The sequence below is a fragment of the Notamacropus eugenii genome, chromosome 1 (assembly GCF_028372415.1).
Source record: "Notamacropus eugenii isolate mMacEug1 chromosome 1, mMacEug1.pri_v2, whole genome shotgun sequence".
Classification (NCBI taxonomy): Eukaryota; Metazoa; Chordata; class Mammalia; order Diprotodontia; family Macropodidae; genus Notamacropus; species Notamacropus eugenii.
The window spans coordinates 262,948,618-262,976,152 of NC_092872.1; the positions used below are offsets into that span (position 1 = coordinate 262,948,618).

The 27,535-nt window shown below is 36.0% G+C and overlaps 1 protein-coding gene and 2 pseudogenes across 3 annotated transcripts in view; all 3 read left to right on the forward strand.

The window, feature by feature from the left end:
* CTNNA3 (catenin alpha 3) overlaps nucleotides 1-27,535 on the forward strand; it is a 1,968,199-nt gene that overhangs the window by 1,664,703 nt on the left and 275,961 nt on the right. The gene's annotated exons all lie outside the window — the stretch shown is intronic.
* Nucleotides 334-1,137, forward strand: LOC140525096 (large ribosomal subunit protein uL2-like; annotated as a pseudogene).
* LOC140517498 (geminin pseudogene) lies at nucleotides 14,524-15,473 on the forward strand (annotated as a pseudogene).

Sequence of the window (27,535 nt, forward strand, 5' to 3'; positions counted from 1 at the left end):
AAGATGGAAAGGAGGGCAAATGGGAGGAGGGAGCAATTAGAAGTAAACACTTATGCAGAGGGACAAAGTCAAAAGAGAGAATAGAAGAAATGAGGAGCAGGATAGGATGGAGGGAAATATAGTTAGTCTTACACAACATGAATGTTATGGAAGTCTCCAGCAAAACTACACATATATAGCCTCTACTGAATTGCTGGCCATCTTAGTGGGGATGAGTGGGGAGGGAGGAAGGAAGAGAGGTTGGAACTCAAGGTTTAAGAACAAATGTTGAAGATTGTTTTTGCACACAACTGGGAAATTAGAGCTACAGGTGCTCTTTCTAGCAAGTCCAGAGTCAGACCGCGAGAAATGGGTCGAGTGATCCATGGTCAGAGGAAAGGTGCGGGCTCCTTCTTCCACGCTCACGTGAAACACAGGAAAGGGGTGGCCAGGCTCCGGGCTGTCGACTTCACCGAGAGGCATGGCTACATTAAGGGCGTCGTAAAGGACATAATCCATGATCGAGGCCGAGGGGCTCCTCTTGTAAAAGTTGCTTTCCGGCATCCTTATTGATTTAAAAAGAGGACAGAGCTGCTGAAAGTATCCATACCGGCCAGTTTGTGTACTGTGGTAAGAAAGCTCAGCTCAGCATTGGCAATGTCCTCCCGGTTCGCACTATGCCTGAAGGGACCATAGTGTACTGTCTTGAAGAAATGCCTGGGGACTGGGATAAGCTTGCCCGTGCATCTGGAAACTATGCCATAGTGATTTCTCATAACCCTGAAACCAAGAAAACAGGGGTGGAGTTACCTTCAGGCTCTAAGAAAGTGATCTCCTCTGCAAACAGAGCTGTGGTTGGTGTTGTTGCTAGAGGAGGTCGTATTGATAAACCCATCCTTAAGGCAGGTTGTGCCTACCACAAATACAAGGCCAAGAGAAACTGCTGGTCTCGTGTCTGGGGTGTGGCCGTGAATCCTGTGGAACATCCCTTCGGAGGAGGTAATCACCAGCATATTGGAAAACCATTCACCATTTGAAGAGATGTCCCAGCTGGACGAAAGGTGGGTCTCACCACTGCCTGGCGTACTGGTCGATTCCAGGATATCAAGACTGTACAGGAGAAGGAGAACTAAAGTACAGAAACCAGACAATAAAAATTATTTTGGAAATTGCAAAAAAAAAAACAAAAAAAAAACTACAGGTAATGGGGTATAGAAATCTGTCTTGCCCTACAAGAAAAAAGAGAAGATGGGGATAAGGGAAGGGAGGGGTGTGATAGAAGGGAGGGCAGATTGAGGGAAAGGATAATCAGACTGCATGGCATTTTGGGGTGGGGGAAAAGAGAAATGGGGAGAAATTTTGGAACTCATAATTTTGTGGAAATGAATGTTGAAAACTAAAAAATAAATAGACATTAAAGAAATTGGACTAAATATCCTCTACGATCATTTTAAAGTCTACACTAAGATTTTATGATTGTATATATGTAAATTACTACATTTTACTGGAATGTCTTTATTAACTGTAGTGGGGAAAATAATTGCAATCCCATTTTAAGGCTCATGATACTGATGGCCTATTTCTCCTATCTTTACTTAGCTCATCTTTGGACACCAGACATTGTCTGTTAACAGGTCTGTAATCTATGTGTTCCTCCAATGCATCATTGTGTAAAATGACCCTGAGGCCTTGAGGCTCTCCTAACAGAGTGTGTACTCTGGGAGACTCTAATAAGGTAGAAAAACTGTGATCATGTGCCCAGTGATTTCCCTCATAAAATATAGAACAAACCCTAAATTGAAAAGAACGTGCAATGAGTTTATGCCTGTACTCATTATCTTTGAAATATAGTTTGAGTATCAGACTATAAAGGATTTCCATCCTGCTATATATATATCAAAATCAATGGGTAGAAGCCAAGAACATCATCTTTGCTCCCAGTGAGAGGTGACACTTCTTTACCCATTCCCAGATTTTCTGTTGGCTCAGCAACTCAGCGCTGAGGAGAGAAGAAGGAGCCTAAAAGTCATTGCCTATGGATTTGTCAACTGCCAAAGATATGTAAAAGATACACCCAGATATTTAATATGGAGCATTGGATTGTTGAGGTTGTCCTATTCTCCAAATCCTATTGGGTTGAAAAAATCTCCCAAGAGATCTCAAATGTCCCACAGCAAGAACAGAGAAGAGTTCTTTTTAAAAGGTTGACTATCTTCTGTCACTTCTTGCAAAATCTGAACAGATTCCTGCTATTTATTTGGTTGATTTACATGTGAAAGGACCAGGCAGGAGAAGAATTAAACACTTACCTAATTGAAATATTATTTCCATAAGAGATTGCTTTCTCAGCCAAAAATCTTTGAAGTCATGGGAATAAAATGCTTTGAGGAGTGTATTGAAAGCCCTTTATCTCTATCAAAGTGGTTTATTAGAACACTGGTATTTTTAAATTTCTCAGAATCTCTAAAACATCTGGTACTCGGTGAAAAAGTTCCAGGACATGAAAGGCTCAAATCATAATCTGTAAATTGTGCCTAGCATGAAGAAAGTTAGAGAGGTGTCATAATTAGATCTTCAGCAATTGATTGAGGGTCTCATAATCTTATATATAGCTTCCTCTATGTCCAAACATTCTGGGAGATTCTTGTCCACAGTGCCCCATGCCTTTCAAGGATGATCCACTGAACACTTGGAAGTCAGTTTTTGATTTACTCTGTCATTTCTAGAATACCAAACGTTCTGTTGAGGCTGGTTGTCAATTACCTCTTGCTCTAAATGATCTGTGCCCTCCTATCCTTGCCATGCATGTCTTTGGTGATGTTTTTAAACTTCTTTTCATACAATAGACGCTGTTGATAACATGGTGCTTCCTACTTATCTGTACCATATGATTTTCCTCTGCTGTTTGGGTAACTTGCAATTTTTAATTTTCTAGGGTCAATATCTTCCACAATTCATGACTATATAGCAACCCTAGACTAATATTGTTTTTTAAAGAAATTTTATGAATAATTGATAGTAACATTTATATATCACTTTAGGTTTTGTGAAGTGCTTCACATCTATTATTTCATTGGATGCTTATAAAAAACTCTTGTGAAGTAGGTGCCATTATGATCTATTAACATCTTCATCTTAGACACGAGGATAGTGAGGGTGAGAGAGTTTAAGTGGTTTCCCCAAAGACACACAGCTAGCAAGGATCTGAGTCAAGGTTTGAAGTCAAAACTTCCTGCCTCTAAATCTGACACTCCAGAAGGTTTATAAAACAAGAAAATATAATATATGTATACATATGCACACGTGTGTATATATGGATGTATATGTACTATATACAAGTGTAGTACTTTACATTTTACAGAGAATGCTCCATCATTGTTTCATATGAGTCTTGCAAGCACATTGTAAGGGAAAGATGAAGGACACTGCAATAAAATTTCAAAAAGAGCTTTCTTACCAGTCTCTTGCATGCAATTCTGATCCACCATGCTCTGAAAAAAAGCTTTCTTGCCTAAACATTTGGAAGAGGGAAAAAGTCTTACTGCAAGAGAACTGCAGAAAAGCTCTCAAATAAATTGATGTGATATGGACAATAGAAAGGATTCCACTTTCATTGTCTGTGTATCAGGGTTGTGATGAATGTAGAACCTCCAGAGACTTGTCAAACTTAATGACCACTTGTGCTGATGCATGTGCTTTCAAATTATTCTGCAAGACAGAAACCTGTAGAGCACTAGTTGTGACTATGGAGTCTAGGAGACCTTAAGGGCATAGTGACATTTTTACCACTTGCTGAGCAGAAGTAAAGGCTTCAGAAGAGAAAACTGAATTGAAGAAATTTTTTTTTTCTTTTTTTGTGTCTTATTTTTCTTTAATGCTAAAAAAAAAATTCTACTGAAATGTTTTGCTTTTATATCACCTAAATTTTCTCCAGTATCCCAAATCTCCATCCTCCCACAGAGGCATCTGATAGAACAAAGAATATTTTAAGAAAATAATAAAAAAGGAAAAGAGGAAAAAAATCATCAAAATCAATCAATATAGTGACAAGTTGTGAAAATATGTGCAATATTCCACAACTGTTGATTTCCTACTTCTGTTGACAAAGGGTCCTATATCTCTTCATCAGGGCTATTCTTTTTCTTCATAATTCTGCAATATTCACTTTTATTTATTTTATGGTTGTTCTATTTCCATTGCTGTATTCACTGTGATTTTGCTTAGTACTCTCTTCATCAATTAGTATAAGTCATGATTACCTGTATTTATCACATTTGTCAGGTTAGCCATCTCCCAAATAATGAAATACTATTCTTTCCAGTTCTCAAATACTAGAAAAAGTGCTTCTAAAATGTGTTATTGAATATGAGATATTATTTTTGTCAGCAAACCTCCTTGAGGTATATGACTAGCAATGGAATCTCTGAGTTAAAATGTATGGGTATTTTAACCACTTTATTTTCAGTATAACATATTGATTTCCAATATGGTCTTGCTGATAAACTGCTCCACCAACAATGTACTAGTGTGAATATTTTCTTACAACCCTGCCAGAGTTGATGATTCCAATCTTTTGGTGTCTTTGTCAATTTGCTGGGAATGAGGAGTGAATCACTTTTTAAGGTGAGAGTAACATTTGGATCTCTAAATCAACTTAAGACATAGGAATAAAATACAATTGGTGAAGACAGTGTATATCTAATGAAACATGGGTAAAATTAACTTGCCTTGTACATACATTAGACTTAAAAATTCAGTTTATAGTACTTTAGAGTTAAAATGTATGGATGGAATGAAATATAATGGAAACATTTATTTGCCATGTAAATGAGCAGGTATAACATAGGAAGCAGATTATTAGTAGAGAAGACCTACAGTAGCCATGAAAGTGTGGCAATAATGAAATTGAATGTCTTAGATGTCTTTGTGTAAACATGTAGAATAGATGTAACAAAGAAAGTGAACTACAAATTTTAGCATAAAAAGGTATATTTAATCTAAAAAAATTACAAAGTTTTGGTGGATGGTGTCTTTGGTTATGAGAGAATACATTTAATTCAGAAAGAACCAACTGACATAGTACTGATATATAGAAAATGCATAATCATGTGAAGAAAATTATAAAATTGAGGCAATAAGTTTTTTGGGAAAGGATAAAAAATGGAAGAAATGGATATATTTTTTGGTGTCAGAGTAACAAACTAGCCACCTGACCATGTGGAATAAACTGATTATGAATTTGGGAAACATATCAAAAAACTAATATGGAGAAAAACTATAGTCGAGGAAGCTAACTTGAACTATTAGATCATGTAATTAAAATTATGAAAATATTCTCCCTCTCATTTGTTCATGTAACTCTTAGTATTAAGAGCTGAACAACTGAAATGAGACTAGCTTTAACAACCATATATATATATGTATATACATACATATATATATACATAAGCATATATATATACATATATATATTCAACACATGGAGGAAATCATGAGGCAAATAGTTAATCTGGATCTCCCTTTTTGAAGTAGGGAGGAGCTTAGTTGTCTAAGTGGAAATGAAAAAAGAAAATTTGGAAGAAAATAAGTGTTGTGCTATAGTTTGTGTTGTAAAAGAAGAAGGAAATTGAGAATAATATTATTCTTACCCTTATTTGGGGTGATGGTAGGGAGAGAATATTTCAGAGTTCATAGTGAAGAGATATATTATACAATTGCTTGTAAATCACCAAGGAGTTATAGGACTGTCTCAGAAATTAAATTCTTATGAGCATGACATTCTCAATTGAATGTAGTGCGTGCACTGTGATTTCATTGAGCAATTTCAGTTTTTATAGGAGCCGATGTAGAAACGGAAACAAGAACAAGTAAGTAAATAAAAAAAAATAGCATTGATTGTTAAGAATCATATCAAGATCAATAGAATTCAAAGCATGATAGCTCTGGTGGGGGCTAGAAGGGAAGAGATTATTCTCCAATGTGGATGAGATGATAATAATAGATGATAAAGAGAAAGCATGACTATGTAGTTCTTACATTGCATAGTATTTTTTTCTACTAAGAATAATTCAGATTGAGGAGGATGCAAGAAAAATGATTAATAACAGATTGCCATCCAAGATAACTGAGATATTAAAAGAGCACATAATTACCTTTGGTAAATTCAAGTCATCAGAATCAGATAGACATTACGATGTGCTGAAAAAAGTGATAGATATAATTGCTGACCTATTGTTGGTTGCTGAAAAAAATTTAAGAATAAAAAGATTGCCACAGATGTCACAGTGGACAAATCACAAATCAACTTTCAAAAAACAAGTAGAGGGTAGATATATGTTTTGTTTTTCAAACCATCTCCCTATGGCTGATTTTGACTCTTTGTATGATGTGCTCTTAAATGAATTGTGTATATTTGGAAAAGAAGGTGGTGATTAGTAAGAACAAATATAACTTGGTCAAAAATAGATCATGTCAATCTGACCTTATCTCCTTGTGGACCAGTTAAAGGAATGTAAACCAATTAACTCTATTGATAGTTGGCTTCAGAACTGGTGGAATAACCAGACACACACACACACACACACACACACACACACACACACACACACACACAAATCTCTTAAGTATAATAGCCTGGGTAAGACATGATGAAGACCTGTCCAAGGTAGATGGATAGTTATGTTTGTAGCATCAAAGGAAAATCCATGAAAGATGTGGTAAAGTTAGTATGGCATCTTTTGAATACAGGTTGGATTTTTGGGCTGAGTGCAAGTGAAGAGTAGATGATGAAACTAAGGTTGTGAGTCTGGATGAAGGGATAAATATTAGCCACTAGCCCTGGAACAGTAGGAAAGATGCTGAATTTGCAGTCAGAGAATCCAGATGTGATTTTTGACTCTCCCAGTTTTGCTTCTTACTCCTCATGTAACCTGAGGTAAGTCCCTTTGTCTCTTTGGCAGCTAGGTGGTTTGGCAGATGTAGTGCTGGGCCTGGGTTCAGGAAAATCTGAATTGAAATTCAGCCCCAGATTTACTACTTGTGTGACCCTGGGCAAGTCACTGAGGCTCTGTCTGCCTTGTTTTCCTCAACTCTGAAGTGGGAATAATAATAGCAGTTATCTCTAGGATTGTTATGATGATCAAATAAAGTAATATTTGTAAAGCTCTTAGCACAGTGCCTGGCACATAGTAGGTGCTTAATAAATGTTTGTTTCCCTACCCCTTCTGCCTCCCTGGGTCTCATTTTCCTCACTTATGAATTGATAGATTGAATTAGATAACCTTCAAGGTCAAATCGATGTCCTAAAGGATGTTTTTATTATTCCCCAAATCTGGAGTAAGAAGTAATTTCAGATATCCTTTCATTCAAACTTTCCTTGACAAATCAGGAAACTTACTGGAAGTCAGATGGAGGGAAAGTAACTGGACAGGGTAATGTTTGAACTTTAGGTTTTCTAACTCTGGAGTTAGAACTTATTCTACCTTATATGACTCTCTCTCTTGGATAGCAGCAAATAACCGTAGCACCTAATGGACAGTGTCAACTTGTATTTTTATCTGTGTGCCCATTGCTGAGCACAGCACCCAATATGGAGTAGAAGCTGAATAAATGTTTTCTAAGTTGTGAGATTCAAGCCATCTGTATGAATCTCTGCCTCTCATCATGAGGAGAAAATGGGAATTTTATAGTCTACTTGGTACTAGTAACTAGACCTATGATTTCCTTGGTTTGGAACACTTCCAGGTGATGAAACTCCATCTACCTATTCAAGTTGGCACCTTCTCTTCAACTTAAAGTCTTTGTGAGTGTTTTAGAGCACCGGGAGGTCACAAAGTTATGTTTAGAGGCAATACTTAAACCTTAACTTTCTGGTTCCTAGCCAGCTCTCTATCCACTATGTCACATCATTTTTCAGACCAGCAAGTAAAATTACTAATATTGTTAGCTTTTGCTATCTTCACTTTTTCTTCTTTAGAAACATTTGCATTAACAAAGTCTTAATTAAATATTTTTCTTCTATGCTTTGTAATTGTTTATCATTAAATGTGCAGCAGAAATCCCTATAGGTAATTACATCTTATAGCTAATTGCCTGATAGAGGGTTTGTGGAACCTCATGGGGTTCACATTATGGGCAAGACTATGAGTGTGACAGAAGGCAGTTACAGGGGCTAGGACTTAAGAGGTACTTAAAAATGCTTGTTGATTGATTAGATGGATCTAAGCCGGGAAGACTTTTCCTGCTCTAATAATATTTCTGGCTAGATTCGAAGGATGTTGTTCAGTGAAGATGTGTGATGATGTGTGAGGATATGTGAGGATGTGTAAGGATGGAGGAGGTGGTGTGCTCCTCACCCCATTCTACCAAAAGAGGTCTCTTTATGTGTAAATTACATTGAAATGATGCATCTTTGTTATGTTAACAAGGCACAAACATGACTGTGAGATGCTTTCTATGCTTGGCTTTATTGGAACTTTCTGAAATCCTGATTTACAAGTCCACTTAAACCCCTCTACAGAATTGTAGTCTCATAATTTATAATTACACAGCACTCAGACTATGTGTTCCCATAAACCTATGTAATAGACAATTTTATTATCGTTTCTGGTGACATTAATGATCAAGGAATGACTTATGATGTGCCATCAATAAAAAGACAATCAGGAACTTGGTGTAAGAATGTGGTGTTGACCTAGGAGAATCAGTCATGCTCAGCTACCCTGGGGTAGGGTTCACTTAAACTTTTACCTCACTTGAAAAGTTAGAAATAGGAAGGTAGGAAAATACATTTAGAGCTAGAAAGGACTTTAGAGTCTATCTTGTTCAGTGCCCTTATTTTATAAATAAGGAAGTTAAACCCCCAAAATGACTTTTCCAAGGTCATATAGACATTGCATAATAAAGAGTGTAATTAAATCTAAGTCCTCTGATTTGACATTTTGTACTGTATTGATTGATTTTGAGTCTCAGGGATGGCCCATCTTTTGGGGTGGGGTGGGAAATAGGACCAGGGGTTGCTCAGTTTATAATCCGTGAATTGTTTCTCCTTTACTTTCATTCCTCCACCATACTGGAGTTTGAAATGTAGCATATAGGCTCCAATTGCCCAGTAGTTGGGGAGAACATATGGGGAAGACAGAACACTTGGAATCGTGCATCTGACTAAAGGTGCCAGGTACTCATGAAATATGGATCTGTCCCATGATAGAAACATCCTTCACTGACTTATAAGTAAATGGTGTACATATGTTTTATTGACATTCTTATTATTTATGTGAAAGAAGTTTCTTCACTTATTTCCACCAATTTATTCAAATTACTTTTTCTAAAAAAACATGCTGGGGCCATTAGTGTGAATAGTGATTATTGATAATACCACGATGAGATATTTTGCATTTATTCAAGTCATAGCCAGCAGTTTTTATTAGAAATTTAAGATTTACTCAGTTACTACAACAGGGAAATATTTTCATGACCAGGCTAGATGAGGTATTTATAAAAGTCTTTGAAAAAAATATATTTTCCCTAATACTATCAGCTCTTACATAAATCTGTCTTTAGTTAGACTTTTAAGTGGAAGGACATTTGAAGAGAATCACTCAATCAGTTAAAAGCACTTTCTAATTGCCTACTTTATATCAGGAGCTGTGCTAGAATCTAAGGATAGAAAGACAAAAACATAGTATTCTTTGTATTCTGTTTGCAACTCAGACTCTGGGATAACAATCCCAATTCTCTCATACTGAGTAGTTGGATCCCTAGAACTCAGCCACTATATTCCCTTTCAGCTCGAGGATTAGGTGGTTGTCTTTATCACTAACTCCTGCTCCTGCCTCTCATCAGTGTGTTCCCTTATTGATGATCAGTTGATATAGTCACCCATCCTCAATTCGTTTTTAGAAAGGTGGAAAATATTAACAATGTGGTATAATTTCTTTGAACATTCTAGCCTTTAAGGTCTCTGATGCACTTTTACCAGGACACGAGTCCAAAAAAAATTAGAATCATGTTTAGAAAGCACATGTAGCAAAGGAATAACTTGTGACCCCTCATAGTACATTTGATAGACTACTTAAGATGTGTCCTTTGGGTATATTTGTAACTTTCTCTGTAGAGCTGTAGATCTCCATCTGGTATGCCCATGAATCCAGACCAATAAAGATACTGTTATTGGATATTCCCAGTGATACAGCTACGGTGCTGATGAAAAGATGGGAAATATATTGGACCTTAGATTTTCACCATCTGATTTTCATGTCCTCCAGACAAGTGGGGTGGGAGAATTTGGGAACTGGATCAAAAATCCCAGGGTTTCTTCCTCTCCTATGATTTATTTATTCACAGTTCAGCTGTAACATTCTCTCCTCTCCTCTTGTTGAAATCTCTCAAGCCAAAATGGGCTTGGTATTTTATAAACAGTCCTTAGATTGTCAACAATTTCCCTCAGACAATCAGGACATGCCTCCTTTGAATTGTATCTCCATTTAATTAAGGATCTTTCATACATAGTCTAAAGTCTGATTGAGACATAGTCTAATTTCATTAAAGTATCTCCTTTAAATTTAGTGGGAGTGATTTAATTGATATATTCAATTAAGCCCAATTATCATTACCACCCTCCTCCTCCTCAGAAAGACTTCTTCATTAAAATAATAGAATTATAAATTTAAAATCTAAAGGGACCTCATACTCTTTACAGATGAGAAAATTGAGTTAAATGACTTGCCAAAGGCGAAAAAGGGATACAATGGGGACTCCTACAAAAATGTTCTGACTCCAAGTCTTATGTTCTTTTTGCTTCATCATGTACTTTAATCTTCTCCTGTGTTTGATTCATATTGTCTTATTAGAGTACATTCATCCATTATAGCATAGGTAGTGCTACCTCTTTTGTAAATTTCTATTTTTAAGATTGCCAGGAAGCTAATATGTACATGCATGCATGCATGCACACAAACACATATATATGCAAATGTATCTATTTTGTGTATATATATATATGTGTGTGTGTATGTATATATGTATATGTTATTGTTGTTATACTTCTTCATATTTTAAGTATTCTCTTTACATGCAATATGTTGAAGGTCACCATTAACAATGTGGAGTCTATGCCATGTTCAATTTGATAAAATAAAATTCTCTAAAACCTCCTTAAAACTCTATCTTTCACCAAAGAATGATTTTCCTGGGTCACCATGGGAACGAGACCCAAGTGTTTACTGAATCTGGTCTGACTTAAAAATACATCTTTTCCCAGATGTGATTTAAAAAAAACACACACACACACCCCTTTCCTCTCAGCTCTTTGCAGAAATGGTGGCCATAACTTTTAGAGATCTTCCTAGATGAAAAGACTTGGTCCGAGGGGGATGGTACCACCAAAGACATAATGAAGTTCCAAAAGATCATTGCCATTATAGTCACAGGAAAATTGGAGGGTAACAAAAAGTTGAACTGATTGTGTCCATTTTTAGACATCTTTCATATAATACCACAACCAAGAAAAAAAGTTAATAAATTTAAATTGTCATTTCATGATGGTGAATGATTTTCTAAGTGTATTTTATCTTTTTAAATTACATTCTTAATGCAAGATTATATTTCTAAATTGTAGCCAATAATAATAATATACATTGTTATGTATATAACAAGAAACATCCATAATGCCATGGCTAGAGAACTAGCCTCTGAGTGAGCAAGACCTAGTATTACTTCCGGCCCAGAATGACTGTGTGAGCCTATGTAAGTCACTTACCCTACCAGTTTTCCTGATAATTATTTAAGAATATTACATTAGAAGTCTAATTAATGAGTGGCAAATACAAATATGTAACATCACTCATCATCACAAATATGTAAATTTAAAGTGATCCTTGTATGTAGTTACAGAGCAGTGTGCCAATAAGCCCCAATGGAGGCATTTTTCCTTACCAGGAGTTCACTAGATGAGTGAAATAACAGGTTTAGACTAAAATTACATAGCATTTCAGAGATTTTCTCAAAGGTGAAATCAATTCAAACTTTCAAGAGATGAACTTAGCAGCTGTCCCCTGCCAAATATCTGCATATTTATTTTAATTCATCAGCAAGTATTTATTAAATACCTACTGTAAACCACCATCTATGCTAAGCACCAGTGATACAAATACAAAGAACAGAGCAATCTTTACTGGTAAAGGGCTTAAATTATAACAGAGGAGATTAGAAGTACAACTAATATATGTGAATATATATCTATATATCTATGTATTCACATACATAGATATTTATATGGAGCATATAAATAGAAAGCAGTTATATACAGGCATAGTTTAGAAAGGAGGACACTAGTAATTAGTGGAATCAGGAAGGGATTCAGGAAGGAGCTAAATCTAAAAGGAAGATGGGGAATCTATGAGGCAGAAATAAAGATGACATGCATTGAGGATGGCAAGTCTAAAAGCATAGTGCTCTGGCACGGGGTGTTATGAGTGAAGACGAGAAGTCATTTTGGTTAGATTCAGGAGTGTAATGTCCAGTGGAACTAGGAATTTATTTTGAAGCTGGGTTGTGTGGGGTTGTAAAAGTTAAGAGGAGGAATTTTTGGTACCATGTTGTCTCTTTCTATAGAATCTGAGCTCATTGAAGGTGGGAGATTGTTACTTTTTTTGTCATTCTTTTGTCATGTAACCCAGCACAAAGCAGGTGCTTAATACATGCATACCATTGGTCATTGGACTCCAGAAGATATGGCTTCTGTAGATATCTCTTTAGGGATGGAATTTGAAAGACTGTGGGGAACAAAGGGCTAGATTTATTCTTCTTAATAGAAGAGGGTAGAAGTAGTACATACAGGTGGAAGTCAATGATCAATCTGTTTAGCATCAATAAAATGAGGGGAGGGACTTTCTTACTTTGAGAGCAATCCTAAATTATGATAGTCTGCATTGAGAATAATGAATGTTTCCGCTCACTAAAGTGTTTCAAGTAAAAAATGAATAATTAATTAATTAATACTACTTATGTACCTACTTATATACAAACATAGAGAAATGCATGGACATACATGGGTATTTCCTATGTACTGAGCTCTGTGTAAAACCAAGGTGATGGTAATACAAAAAAAAAGTCTCTGAATTTAAGGAAGTTTTATTCACTCAGGGAAAGCAATTTCTGTTCATGTAATTGTCTTAAAACTCTAATTAATGTCACTAAAGGCAAAGACCCCTTTATAAGATCAGACAATCAATTAAATCAATCAACAGAATAAGTTAATTATTAAGGAAGATTTCTGTGATCTTATCACAATCAAACTGATATGACTGTAGAACTTTAAATTCCTAGATGAAATTGGATGATGCCACACTGGAAACATATTATAAATGGCTAAAACAATCAGGCCCACCTTTGAGATTATGCATAACATATCAACAATTCTTTATGAAAATCACTAGGCCTGTAGTGCAAGAGCTTCAATTCAGAGAATCACTAGTGGGCAGAGGAGAGACTTTAAAAAAAAAAAATTTCTACCTTGCTTTCCTCAGCAAACAATAACCATGTAACTGAAAAAGACTGATCCAATAGAAGGTACATCCAAACTCAGGTATAGAGAAACATAATAATGATATACTCAGGATAAATATGAACAAACATAGAAACATATAGAGAAACATAGCCACCTATAGAATTAACAGCATCAAGGAATATGGCCCCAATGAGCCAGAAGAGAATTTCAAGAGTATGGAAAGGAAGGGAGGAAGAGAGAAAGGAAAGAAGGACAGAAAGATTTCCAGTAACCAGGAAATGCGAATTTATTCTTTGGTCATGCATATTTCCTTACCTTTGTATTAAAGTTCGAGTCTACTCTTCTTACTGACCTATATGTACTTATGGGGAGAGTATGCTCTGATCTTTGCAATAATGTTTTATACCATCTGTTCTTGCTTTACAACATTAGCAAATACCTGTTTTCTAAAAACTAATTGAATTCTGTCTCACTAATGTTAATGGGAAGGCTTGCGAAGAACAGGACAAAGGATTCAACCCTTCAGATTTAACTCTAGAACCCTGAGAAAATTATTAATCATTATCCATTTTGGGGACTCAGCCCCATCATGCTGATGGAATTTAGAAAAGTAGCTCTGAAGGACTGCTACAGGAGTAAATACAGAACATAAACACAATTAATCAAAGAAAATATCCAGGGATGTAGAAAGGAGACATTAGCAGTTGGCAGGGGAGAGGAAGACATGAAAAATGGCCTTATAAAGTAAATAACTCTAGAGCTAAATATATAAGAAGCTAAAGACTCCAAAGGGCAGAGAAGATTTTTAAAAAATGGATGACCCTAATTAATAAAACAAAACAAAACAAAAAACAAATGGAGATGCAATATGAACAGTCATGTGTGAGGACTATTATATAAGCCAGTTTGGTTGGAATGTAGAATACTCAAAAAGAAGTACCATGTAATATAATCTTGGAATGGTGCATCACAGCTTCATTATGAAGGGCTTTAAATATCTCATAGAAAAGTCTGGGCTTTGGTGCAGTCCTGGCCTCTCCTTGGGACGCGCTTCCGCGTGCGTGAGTGTGCGCCGCCAGCGCCGGGCGCCACTCTTCGCTTTTTGATGAATTCCAGAATGAAGCAGACAAAAGAAGAAGGGTCCAAAAAAGCTATAAAGAATTACTTCTTGGACAGCACAAATGGCAGCCTTATACCAAGATGAACACTCAAGATGATTCAGCCATCTGCAGCTGGTTCTCTAGTTGGCAGGGTAAATGAGTCAACTTCTATCAAGGCTTTATCCAAAAGGAAGCTTTGGAATGACCAACTAACATCCAAGCCTTCTAACGATGAGGTTGCTGTAGACCCAGAACAGAGTGAAAATGAAAACCTTGAAGGAGTCTCTCAAGAAGCTTTTGATCTCATGATTAAAGAAAACCCCTCTTCTCAGTACTGGAAAGAAGTGGCAGAAAAACGGAGGAAGGCTCTTTATGAAGTACTACAAGAAAATGAGAAACTACATAAAGAAATTGAACAGAAGGACAATTAAATTGCCCACCTAAAAGAAGAAAATAAAGAACTGGCAGAATTAGCAGGACATGTGCAACATATGGCAGATATGATAGAAAGGTTAACTGGCCAATCTCTAGAAAACTTTGAACCACAAAACAACTCTGAATTTGAGGATTCTGATTCTGGAGGTGAAGAAGTAGGCAGAGATTTTGAAGAAAGTCCCCAGATTGACACATGTGATGAAAGAAATGCTTCTTTACCTACAAATGGATGACCATGTTATGTTTGACTGTTGGGAAATAACGCTGCCAAAGTTTATGTCCACTTTAGTTACATCTTTGGGTTACTTTTCTAAATTAGTGAAAACCTTGAACATTTTGCTCTTTTTTTTTTTGTAACGATGCTTAGTGGCAGAGAATTAATTGTATTCTGCAAACTATTACAGTTTGCTTTTGGACACTTGTATTAAAGTACAAATACTGTGTATTTTTAATCTTGTGATATTTTATGTAAATAGCATCTTTTCATTCTTGTCTGGCATGACTTACATACACTTGGTAAATAAACTTCAATCTCCCATCAACAACAACTTTGCTTATATATCTTATGTTTGTAACTGGGGAACATGAATGTTTGGGAAGGGTGAATTATTGTTACCTCATTTTTTTACTTGTATATTTGTCATTCACTATTCAGTACTGTGTTATGTATTCTTTGGGGTAATATACAACATAAGAAGCTCTTGCCTTTAAGGAAATTATAATCTGGATTGAGATGTAGAAAATAAACACATGAAAAGACTTTAAAAAAAAAAAAAAAAAAGAAAAGTCTGTATTTTGTCCTAGAGAAAGCAAGGAGACAAGAGACCTTGAGTAGAGCAGAACCATGACCAACCTTAGTTTAATATTCTTTTTTTTTTTCCTTAATGACATTATTCACTTTTGAAAATGAGATAGAGCTTGGAGGAATAGGTGATACACTAGATGACAAAAGTCATGATATAGAAAGATCTTGACATGTGAGAATATTTAATAGAAAGAAATTAAAAAGTAATAGACATTGTAATGTACTGGATAGTGAATTACCCTCTGAGTCAGGAAAACCTGGATTCCATCCTGCTTGTGATTGAGACAAGCTATGTGATCATGGAAAAGTCATTGACTTCTCAGTGAGTCAGAAGTCAGTGACTTCTCTTAGGCAACTCTTTATGATTAATCCTGCTAAATAGATTTTTATCTGCTTTGGTGCAATAAGGTTCATGTCTAGGAATCTTCTCTTCCAAAGATATCACAGATCTAGATGTCTCACCCCTACATGAACCAATCGATAGAAAAGATGAGTTAAAAAAGTCAGTTCCATAAGAAATCACAGGATATGAAGGAACATCATTGGGGAGCAGGGTCTTAATGAATTGTGATGTCAACATGCTTCAGCAGATTTATATGAATTATTAGTCTCCATGGGGAGAGGCAAAGGGTTCTGGACTAAAGAGTCAATGGAGTCATTGCACTCTGCTTTGTTCAAACCCTTCAATGTGTTGCATTTAGTTATGTGTCACATTTCTAGAAAGACATTGGCAAACTTTTTGAAAGCTTCAAGAGCAAGGCAACCATGATGGAGAAGGGCCTTCAGACCACATAATAAAACGATCAATTGAAGGAAATGAAAATTGTTCAAATTGGAGAAAATGTGATAAGTTTGGAATGAAGATATGACATGGGAGCTGTCTTTAGGTTTTTGAATGGTTGTCCTGTGGAAGAGGGAGTAGACTTGTTTGGATCAACCTCAGAGTGTAAAATTGGGAAAGAAGGGTAGAAGGTGAATAGAGGCAACTTTAAATTTGATACAGAAATAACTGCCTAATACTTAGTTATCTAAAATGGAATGGGCTGCCTGGAGAGGGGGATGCCTTTCTTTTCACTGTAGATCTTGCATCAAAATCTAAATGGATGCTTGGTGGGAATGGTGTAGAAAAACTACTCTTCATATACTGTTTGGACTAGATATCCTTAGGATTTCTTCCATCACTGAGATAGCCCTTTTTTATGAGTATAAAGTAAAATTACGACCTGAATGAAAATATTAACCTGTAGAAGCCATTTATTCTGAACACCTCACATTATAAATGAGCAAAATGAGTGCTGGAGATGTTAATCAACTTTTTCAAGGTCACAAGGTACTGTTAGAAACAGGATTTGAACTTGTTTTCTAATTCCAGAGTCATTGCCTTTTTTCCAATCCTATTTTCTTTGTAGTGCTAAATTTGGAGATTTCCCAGAACTCATGAAGAAATAGGGATCATAATAAAATTTTCATAATAAAAACAATTTTTACTTCCCCTCCCATCATATTATGTGAATAATTCTTGTTGAAATGTTTAGATAGAAAATTTAGCAAGTAATGAACCAAAAAGAAATCCTATAATTAATCTTCATTTAAAAAATACTACAAAATGAATACTGCTAAATGAAACTTGCTTTATTGGCCTTAAAAAACACAACCGTGTGATAATAGATATTGTAAGTACAATTAAGATTTATCACTTAAATTTTTAATTATTTAAGAAAAAAATAGATGATACTGGTTGTACCATGTAGTAAATCAGTGAGGGTAGACATGTCATTTTTGGTTTCCATAAATGAGTTGGAAGGAAATTAGATGTTCTGATTGTTAAGGTCACATACAGCTTTTTGTCTTATGATTCATACCAGTGCAATTTAAGTGTTGTTTTTCACTTTGGAATGTGGTAAAAATTTTATTCTGTGACCACAAACTTTCATTTTGGAAAAGATCTCATTATCTGATGTTTTTAAGATGACAAATTTAGATCTGGCAGGCAATCTAGAGGTCACTTAATCTAATTCCTTCATTTTACAGATGAGGAAGCTTAGTACCATACAAGTTAAACAGCTTGCCCAAAGTCACAAAGATAATAATTGTATTTAAGTGACAGAGGCAAGATTAAAACCTTTGAAATTTAAAGAATGTTCTCTTATTGCTGTGCAACGAATATATTTCTTGTCAACTCTGAAACAAGTTGATTTCTACTTTGTCTTTGATACCCCACCCTCATTTATATTGTAATATGTTTCTGAGTAATATGAACATCTGTGCTTTCCATTAAATGTGAGGATCCCTCTCCTTCCACAACTCCAAAAGAATTTACACAGGTTTCTGAGACAACAAATATCACATGATTTCACAACTCCAAAATGATTTGCACAAGTTTCTGAGACAACAAATATCACATGATTTATAAGTTTTATTTACTGACTCATTTTCATTAAAGTGAATTTATGTTAAATGAATCATATTGTTTAATTTGCTCTCATTAAAATACCAATCTTCTACTGTACTTTGTGAGTGGAATGGCCTCAAACCAACTTGTGTTAAATTGTTACTAGAAAATACTTGAAGTTATGTGATATTTCTACTCCAGGAAAAAAAAAATAGATGATCAGATTATCTGAATCAATCTGCATTTCATTTTTCCCCCTAAGGCAGACATAGGAATCTATAAAAACGAGCAGTTTGGCTAGAAAATCCACTATCCTCAAAATGCCTTGACATTTTAAATTTTATGCAAAAAAGAACTCTTATTTTGCTCCTTTTCTTATTTTTTTAAATATTTAAATATACTCGTCTCTTTCTAAATTTCTTCTCTTACTAACATCTACACTTTGAGCCTCATTTCCAACATGGTAATTTCCTTATTTCTAATGTGGAAATAATAATGAAAGTATTACTTATCTGAATAAGGTTTTTAGGAAGACTGAGATCTTGTGAATAAAGTGTTTGTAAATCTCAAAGTGATATTAGATGTGTGTGTGCACACACATATGTACTATCATTATTACTCTTTTCAGTGCTATTTTCACTCTCTTGGATTATTCATTATTCTTTCTCTTCATACAATGTTTCCAACATTTTAATATGCTGGCTTTTACCCAGTCACTTTATGATTGGCTTTTGATGACTACCACAACCTACCTTACCCACAATCCATCTCTTTCTAGCCTCGGTCAGTTAACAAACATTTATTAAATGTCTACAATGTACCAGGAATTGTTGTAAGAATTGGAATATAAAGGGAAAATATGCTTCTTATTCTCAAGGAACTCAATAGTTGGTTGTCTTTTTCAAGGACCAGAAAGTAGGACAGTGTCATTGAAACACAGAATTTGTGGGGGCAAGCAATGTGCCAGAAGACTGGCAAAGGTAGGTTAGGAAGAGTTCTGAATTCCAAAAAGGGTTTTCTGCATTTAATCCTAGAGGTAGTAGAAAGCCAATGTAATTTATTGAATAAGAGATTACATGGGAAGACAATGGATCTCAATCCTCTTTCTGCAGTCAAAATTTATTTGTTCCCCATAGTATGACATCTCCTTTTACCTTGCCTTTGCACTGGCTGTGCCCCATGATTTAAATGCACCTCATTCTTATCTCTACTTCACAGCATCCCTCTTATCCTTTAAGAGGCACCTTAGGCAACTTCTACTGCATGAAACCTTTCTTGATTCTCTCAACTACTATGTACCCATGTATGTATATATGTGTATATATGTCTGTAAGTTTGGATTTATGTATTTCTATATGTATATACATAAGCACATATCTATTAACTTTATGGTATAAATATTGATGATAGAGATAAATACATACATATGGATATAAGTATAATATGTACTTATTGTCTACTCCTTTAGTTACTAGTATTTTTTTTTTGTACATTGCATCCTTAGTACCCAGTCTGGCACCAGGCACATAGTAATAATATCTACAGTAATACTAGGTACAATAGGTAGCATTTCTTTAGTGTTTGTTATATGCTGGGCACTGTACTACACATTTCACAATTATCATCTCATTTGATCCTCATCACAACTCAGAGCACTGTGGGGTCACCATGGAACAGTATTAAATAAATAGAAAAAGGAAACTCTCATCACTGGGTTCCATCTCTTTTCTCAGAGGGCTCCCTAGGGGAATCTGGGGTTGACAGATGTCTGATGTTTCATCTTTAGCATTCTGTTTTCTATTTTCTTTCTTGTTCGTGTCAGAGAATAATATCATTGTGTGTCTAACAATGACCTATCTCCTTCTGAGCTATAGGAAAAGATGCTATTATCACTTTAATTTTACAGATGAGGACATTGAGGCAAATGTGATAAATGCCTTGCTCCAACTCATATAACAAGTAATTGTCTGAGCAGGATTAGATCTTAGGCCTTCCTGACTCCATGTCAGATGCTGGATCCTCTGTGCCACCTAGCTGCTCCAGATTAAGTATTCAAGAAATTCTTACTGATTAATTGCTTCTAGGAATCCTCCACAAACTAGCTGTGTTACCTTGTGTAGTACCAATGTGATATTCACAGTGATTATGGTGGCTATGAATATGCCAGTACAGTTCTGAAATGCAAAATATAACAGACTTTTCACTTGGAAGATAGAATCAAAACATTTATTCAAACACCAGAAAGCCAGATCCCAACACCAGAAAGCCAGATCCCAACACCATAAAGCTAGATCTTAACACCAGAAAGCCAACTCAATCATAGTAACCAATAAGTCTGTACACATTAACAAACCTTCCCACAAATAACCTTCAAGCAAAATGTCTTTTCTCACCCACAGCCAGCTGCCTGCTTCCTCTCTCTCTTCCATATCGTACTAGTCTGACCAAGTCTGACCAACTTCCGCTAAGCTCTGCTCCAGCTTCACCTCTTCTTGTTCCACCCTTCTTGCTCCACCCCTTCTTGTTTTACTTAATCAATAAACTCCTCCTACCACATGTGACTTAGTCTTCCATGTGATTTTAAGCAGGTCACATGGGCCTCTTAATAGATGGGAAAGATCTTCAAATTAAGCAAAACAAAATACATTAACAATATACCTTGCAGAAGTCACTGTTTCTAAACCTCATTTTTCCTAGTTGTAAATGTAACTTATGCTTATCCTACCTATCTCACAAGTCTAGTGGGAGAAAACCCCATTGAAAGTCTTGTGTTATCTTAAAACTGAGACCAACTGTGGAATGAAAATGACACTTGATGCTAAAGGGCCTGAGACTGAATTGAGATGTTTATACTTACTAGCTGTGTTACCTTGTGGAATGTATTTCACTTCTCCAGTACTCATCTGTACAATGAGTGGTTGTAACAAAGGACCTCCAAGAACCTTTCGTGCTCTCAGTCTATAAAATTATGATCTATTACCTTAAAAATATCCATTAAGCAATTAATCAGTCAATAACCATTCATTAAGTACTTGTTATGTGCTAGGAATCATAATAAACAAATGCAAATGTGAAATAGAATCTAACTGCAAAGAATTTATATTCAATTTTCATTCATAGTTTAGTATTGTGACTTAAAATAATGGGTGAAGAGCAGCTCAGAAACATAGTGGATAGATTGCTGGGCAGACTTGTCTTCCTGAGTTCAAATCTGCCCTCAGACACTTATTAGCTGCATGACCCTGGACTAGTCACTTAGCCCTGTTTGCCTCAGTTTCTTCTATTTGTAAAATGAACTGGAGAAGTAAATGACAAATCACTGGAGTACCTTTGTCAAAAAAACCCCAAATGCAGTCACAAAAAGTCAGACATGACTAGAAATGAATAAACAACAAAGAAAATAGGTGAAATTACGTAAGAAACTTCAGATGGGAAATGTCTCATTGTCACTTAATTAAGAAATATCCCATAATCCACATGAATACATGTAGTTGTCCCACTATGGAATATAGTAATTCATCTGCTTAGTAGTGTAAAAAGAGACTGATGTTTCTTTAGTCTGCCCAAGTTCTGAGGAATCTCAATTTTGCTGTATTTCCTAAAGTAAAGGAAATCATAAGCTCTAGGTAGCAGTAGGAACAAGACAGAAGGATGACTACAAAGGACCCTCAGATGCTATAAATATGACTGATATTATCTATTACATTTATCAAATTTAAATTACTTACATAATTTTAGAGTGAGCCAAATGTAGTAGCTATACCAATGACATGTTCTAGTAAAAACAAAAAAAGGAATGAAGGTTTCTATTCTTTTTTTTTTAATCTGAAAATTGTTCTTGGGATATCTATCCCAATTAAAAAAAAAAAGTTTTTAAAGAAATGATGTTTCAAACATGATGCAGACCAGTCTCCACCCTTATGGTGAAATCTGAAAGGGGACAGTGAAAAATTACATTGATGAGAAAATGTGGAAAATAAACAAGAGACTTTTTAAATTGACACTTTCACTTGAGGGAGTTGAATAGTGTAAGTGAATCTGATTTCTTTTTAAATCGCTCAATTGGTAGTTTGCAGAGTAGGGCAGAATGACTCCTAACGAGCCATTAAATTTTTACAATGTCAACCATCAGTGACCTCAAAGTGGTGGATTATTTTGTTTATTTTAAGGACCACTGGGAGAAGGCAGGTCATAAAGACAAATGGAACTGTCAAACTCTAACTGGCATCATGGATCAGCATTAAGTAAATAGAAGGAGGAAATCCTTATAATTGGATTCCATCTCTTTGTCCGGAGGGCTTAGTAGGGGAATTTAGAGTTGGCTTGTGACTGATGTTCCATCCTTAGCATTCCATTTTCTGTTTTGTTTCTTGTTTATGACATGGAATAATATCAATGTGTGTCTAAAGATGATCTTTCTCTCTTTGAGCTTGTTTTTCTTTGCAGACATCATCATAATAGTTATCACTAAATCACTGCACATGGGAGAATATGATGAATTTTTACTTGAGTATGCATACAGTTCTTCTAACCTTCAGTTCTGCATTGCTTGGGAAAAGGTAGCAGGCATCTCTAGTCATCCTGATCTATATCTTGCCTCTAGACCCAGGTGGCTCCAGAAGAGAGAGTGAGGCTGGTGACTTTGCACAGCCCTCTCTCACTTAAATCCAATTCACTTGCAAGTTATGGAATCACTTTCCTGGTGTCACGATCTTCTTTGAGAATGAAGGACAAACAGCCTGGGGAGGCCAGATTCATGAGCAGTGTGGGTGTTTTTAACCTGGTAGGATGAAAAGTTGCCATCATCAGAGGATCTGGAGTAAGAAAAAATGTGAAGTGCAATGGTCTTATTTGTAGACCCAGAAACTTTAGCTTACAGAGAACATTATGCAGAACCAAGACTCCAAATCCTAGACCGCTAAGTGGTACATCAAACAGAATAAACAGTAATTAAAAAGGAAGTGGAGTAGCTCAAAGAGAGTAATTACACATTAGACTTTGAGCACTCTGGTCACTGGGGCTGCAGTATAAATATATTACCCTTGCACACAGGACATCCCTGAAAATACACTCATATGAGTGTGTATACAATCACTCACCATCTGGTTTTAGAAGTGCTCTTTCTTTCTTTGTGTGCTCATATATAGTCTTTACCATTTTCATTACTCCAAGAATCCAAAGCCCTTACGACAAATATAATTGGTGTGTGTGTGTGTGCGTGTATGTGTATGTGTGTGTGTGTATGCATTGGGGGAGGGAGTGAGGTCTGGCATAATGATTATATTAGAGTAAGCAACTGCCATTATAATGAAAATACACTCTACAGAGGAAGATCAACTACAAATCATTCCTAAGATAAAATCTTTCTTGCCTCATGCACAGAGTAAAAGAGTAAATTTTCCAAGGCTGTAATCCTGGTACAGCAGGTATTCTTACATCCAAGACTAGCTCTCCCTCCACTAGGATCATGCTTTCTCTCTAATATCATGTTCCACATTTTTCCAGGAATCCTAGTCAGGCACTGGCCAAATATCAGTTGTTGAGGGTTGATTTTTAATATAATGCTAATATTGCAAGTTGAATAATGGGTTATAACAATTTAGTTTGAAAGAATGAGGAGTAAAAGTCTGAGGCGGTGAAAGCAGGGGTTTTCTTCCACTGATTATTGCGTTCCTAATGTTGTTGACAAATCAAGTTTAACGTTTTATCATCAGAGAAGCACCATATGAAAATCAGAGTGAGTGCAACATTGGCAACCATTCACAGGAGATACACAGAGATTAGGGAGGATTAGGGCCCAAGATCACCAAGAAGGAAATATCCAAGAAGGAAATAAACAAGAAGGAAATATCTAAGAAGGATATCTGGATTACAATTGTCTACACTGCAAATAGTTTCTGGAACATATGACTTTGGTTATGGTGTAAAACATCATGTAAAGAAAAAATTATGCTGAAAAATTGGATATTTTTCATTTATATGAGTTGGCAATACATATGTTCATTAAGTGTCTAATGTTTTAGAGACAGCGCCATCATAATTCTATGTGAATTAGCTGAATAAGCATTTCAAGTGTTTCTAATGTTCCAGTAGGTCCTATACAAACACATACACACTTAAAATAGAACACCCTACCCTAAGAGTATTTGCTTTTCATTGTGGCAGAAACATTTAAATACAAATCTATGTGTGTGTATACACATATACAGATATACACACATAAGTATGTATGTATATATGTGTATATATACATACCTACACACAGAAAGCAAATTAGGGGAGTAGAGTGGGAAGTGTTAAGAATGGGGAGAGGATCAAGAAGTTTCATATGTAGGAGACAGCATTTGAGATAAATCTTAAAATGAACTAGGGATTTCAAGATATCAATCTGACTAAGAAGCCTAGGCATGGAGCACAGTCTGTGCAAAGAAAAAAAAGGGATGAAAATTTGTGTGCAAGGTTCAGCAGGTAGGCTTTTGTGACTTAGAGCAGCAGTAACAACAACAACATTGTTATTATTATGAGATTAATAATGTCTTAATAGAATTCTAAATATTGCTCAGTGTTTTTAGAGTCTCCCAACTTCTCCTAATAGCAGAGACCCATCTTTTTTGTATCATTATTTGCCTGATGATTCTTTATATAAGTCATAGAATGACAGGAATAAGAGCAACTACCATCCAACAAGTTTGCAAAACACAGACATTGTTTCAGTCAATGCTCACAAAGGTGCTATGGAGACATATAGAGAGAATCTGATCTGCAGTTTTGCTTTTATAGATCATAATAGGGTGACTCCTCTCCAAAGATTCTAGCCTCTAAAGTCTCATTCAGTCTTCACAACTTTCCTGCCTTCCCTTAGCAAACTCCCCATCAGCATCCCCATATTCCATTCTGCCAGGAACACCAAGATCTTTCAGTTTCTTTGAATATTCTGCTCTTTGATTTGCAAATACGGATGCACTTTGGTAAATGACTTGATATTGCAAATTGCAGTCCAATGTATTGCAATATAGATTAACACAAACATTTTGCATTCATCTAGACATCTGTTTTATTCATTACATAGTCTATATTTCTATGCACATGTATCAATATGTATACATGCATATACATATGTGTGTGTACTTGCATGTGCATGAATGTGCTTATATGTATACACTACAATAAAAGGATATTAGTTCAAGAACTACCTCTTGGCACTTGCTACCTTTTCCACCTTTGGTAAGTTGCTTCATTATTTCAACTTCCTGGGTCATTTGGACTCGATGACTTCTAATGTCTTTTCCGGGTCTCTTAACAATAGTCCTAAGGCAGAAAACTAAGCAGAAGAATGAGTATGTCCCATCAGGGGGCAGGCTAGGAACACATCTTCTTGTCACATTGTCTCTAATGCTTATACTGGACATGAAGATTCAGGCTGCAGTCTCCTTCTAGCTAATCAAATGCTTTCATCTCAGTCTACATTCAGTTCATATATCCCACCAGGTTCAAGGACACAGAGGCAACAGATCTAGCTACCTTCCCTCCAGAGTTGGACTTGCAGTGTTGAACATGTTATAACTGACTCACCCTTCAACTAACCTGCCTTGTCCAAATGGGCATTATGCCTCTTACTGATAGGGCTGAAAGACTCTTTTTTTCTTTCCTTTAAAAACAAATAAATATGGATTTCCCTTTCCCTTCCCCATACACACAGAATTTCTAAGGAGCATCCAATAAAGTCTAGAATTGTACAGTAGAATGAAAGCCTGACTTGAAGTCACTATAAGAAGCAGCCACAGCACAATGCATGTCACAGAAGGATATCACAGGGTCATTCATTTAGAGCTGGCAGGGATCTCCAAAGCCATCAAGGCTAATGACTATAGCAACAACAGCAGCAGTAGTAGCTAGGATTTATATAGCATGACTAAAGAAGCCAAGACCAGCCCTAATGGAGATAGACTAAAAGCCTCTTGTCATTCTTTCTCCAACATGAATAAAGTAGCTAAAACAGTTTCATATCTGCTAAATCTTCATTTTCCAAACTTGAAAGTGTTAACTTTTCAGCTCTACATTTCATTTAGGATTTGTTATCATAAAATATTTCTCTCCAAGAGGAAAAAAAATATGACAAGTGTCTTTATTATGAGTTGATTACAGTTTTACTTGTTTGAAACTCTTGACAAATGGCTTCACATATATCAGTCATGATGGCTTAATCAGCCTTTTGTATCTATATAGAAGCTTCCAAGTGCTTATGCTTTATCATGATCGACCAGTTCCTCAAGGATCTTTAGAGCATCTGATTAGATTTTATGACATCCTGTTTTCTAATTACCACTCCTATCTCACCCCCAGCAGTGCTGTCAACTTCACTAGTTGCATTCTGTAAATTCATTGGTTGGTTGTCCTTCATTCTCAAAGAGGACCAAAATGACATCACTTTGTTGGAGTACAGTGAGTCTGACTTTGGCTGATCAAACCAGCAAGATTTTGAAATACTCTACCACAGATTGGGTACAAACAGCCCTTTTTTGTTTGGGGTGGAAATGCCTTTGAGTTCCTTTATCTCACATTTCTTTTGAACTACTGTAATTCAGCTTTGCTCATAGAGCAAACATTCTTTGATGCAGGCATTCCATTCTGGGTGGTCTTGTGCTAGCTTTTCTCATCTCATGCAATCAACTCCAAAGTTCTTCAGAGAGACCTTGAGGGTGTCCTTGTATCACTTTTGACCACTATGTGAGCACCTTCCTTTTGTGAGTTCTCCATAAAATAGCCTTTAGACAAACATATTTTCTAACAACGTGGTGGTTGTGCTCTGTGCCTTAGAGTTTGAATGTTTGGCAGTTTAGCTCAAGAAAGAACCTCTATGTCCAGTACCTTATCTTGCTAGGTGATCTTCAAAATCTTCCTAAGACAATTCAATTTCCTGGCATGGTGTTGGGATACTGTCCAGGTTTCAGAGGTATACGACAATGAAGTCAGCACAATGGCTCACTTTGGTAGGCAGTCTGATACCTTTTCTCCCCCAGACTTTCCTTCAGAGCCTCTCAAACACTGAACTAGCTCTGGCAATGTATGTGTCAACCTCATTATCTATGTGGACATCTCTAGAAAGTATACTGCCAAGGTAAAACTCTTTCTCCACTTTAGTCTTGGTTTTGAGCCTTTGCAAAGTAAATAATTTACCATCAGATTGGTAGCTGACCTCGATGCTGTGTTTAGTATCCTAGACATTGTTGGCCACTGAAAGGTGGTGGAGGATATTGAGGAACAATGCCACTGGAATGACTAAAGACTATCTAATCTAGCATGAAATGGCTATAGGA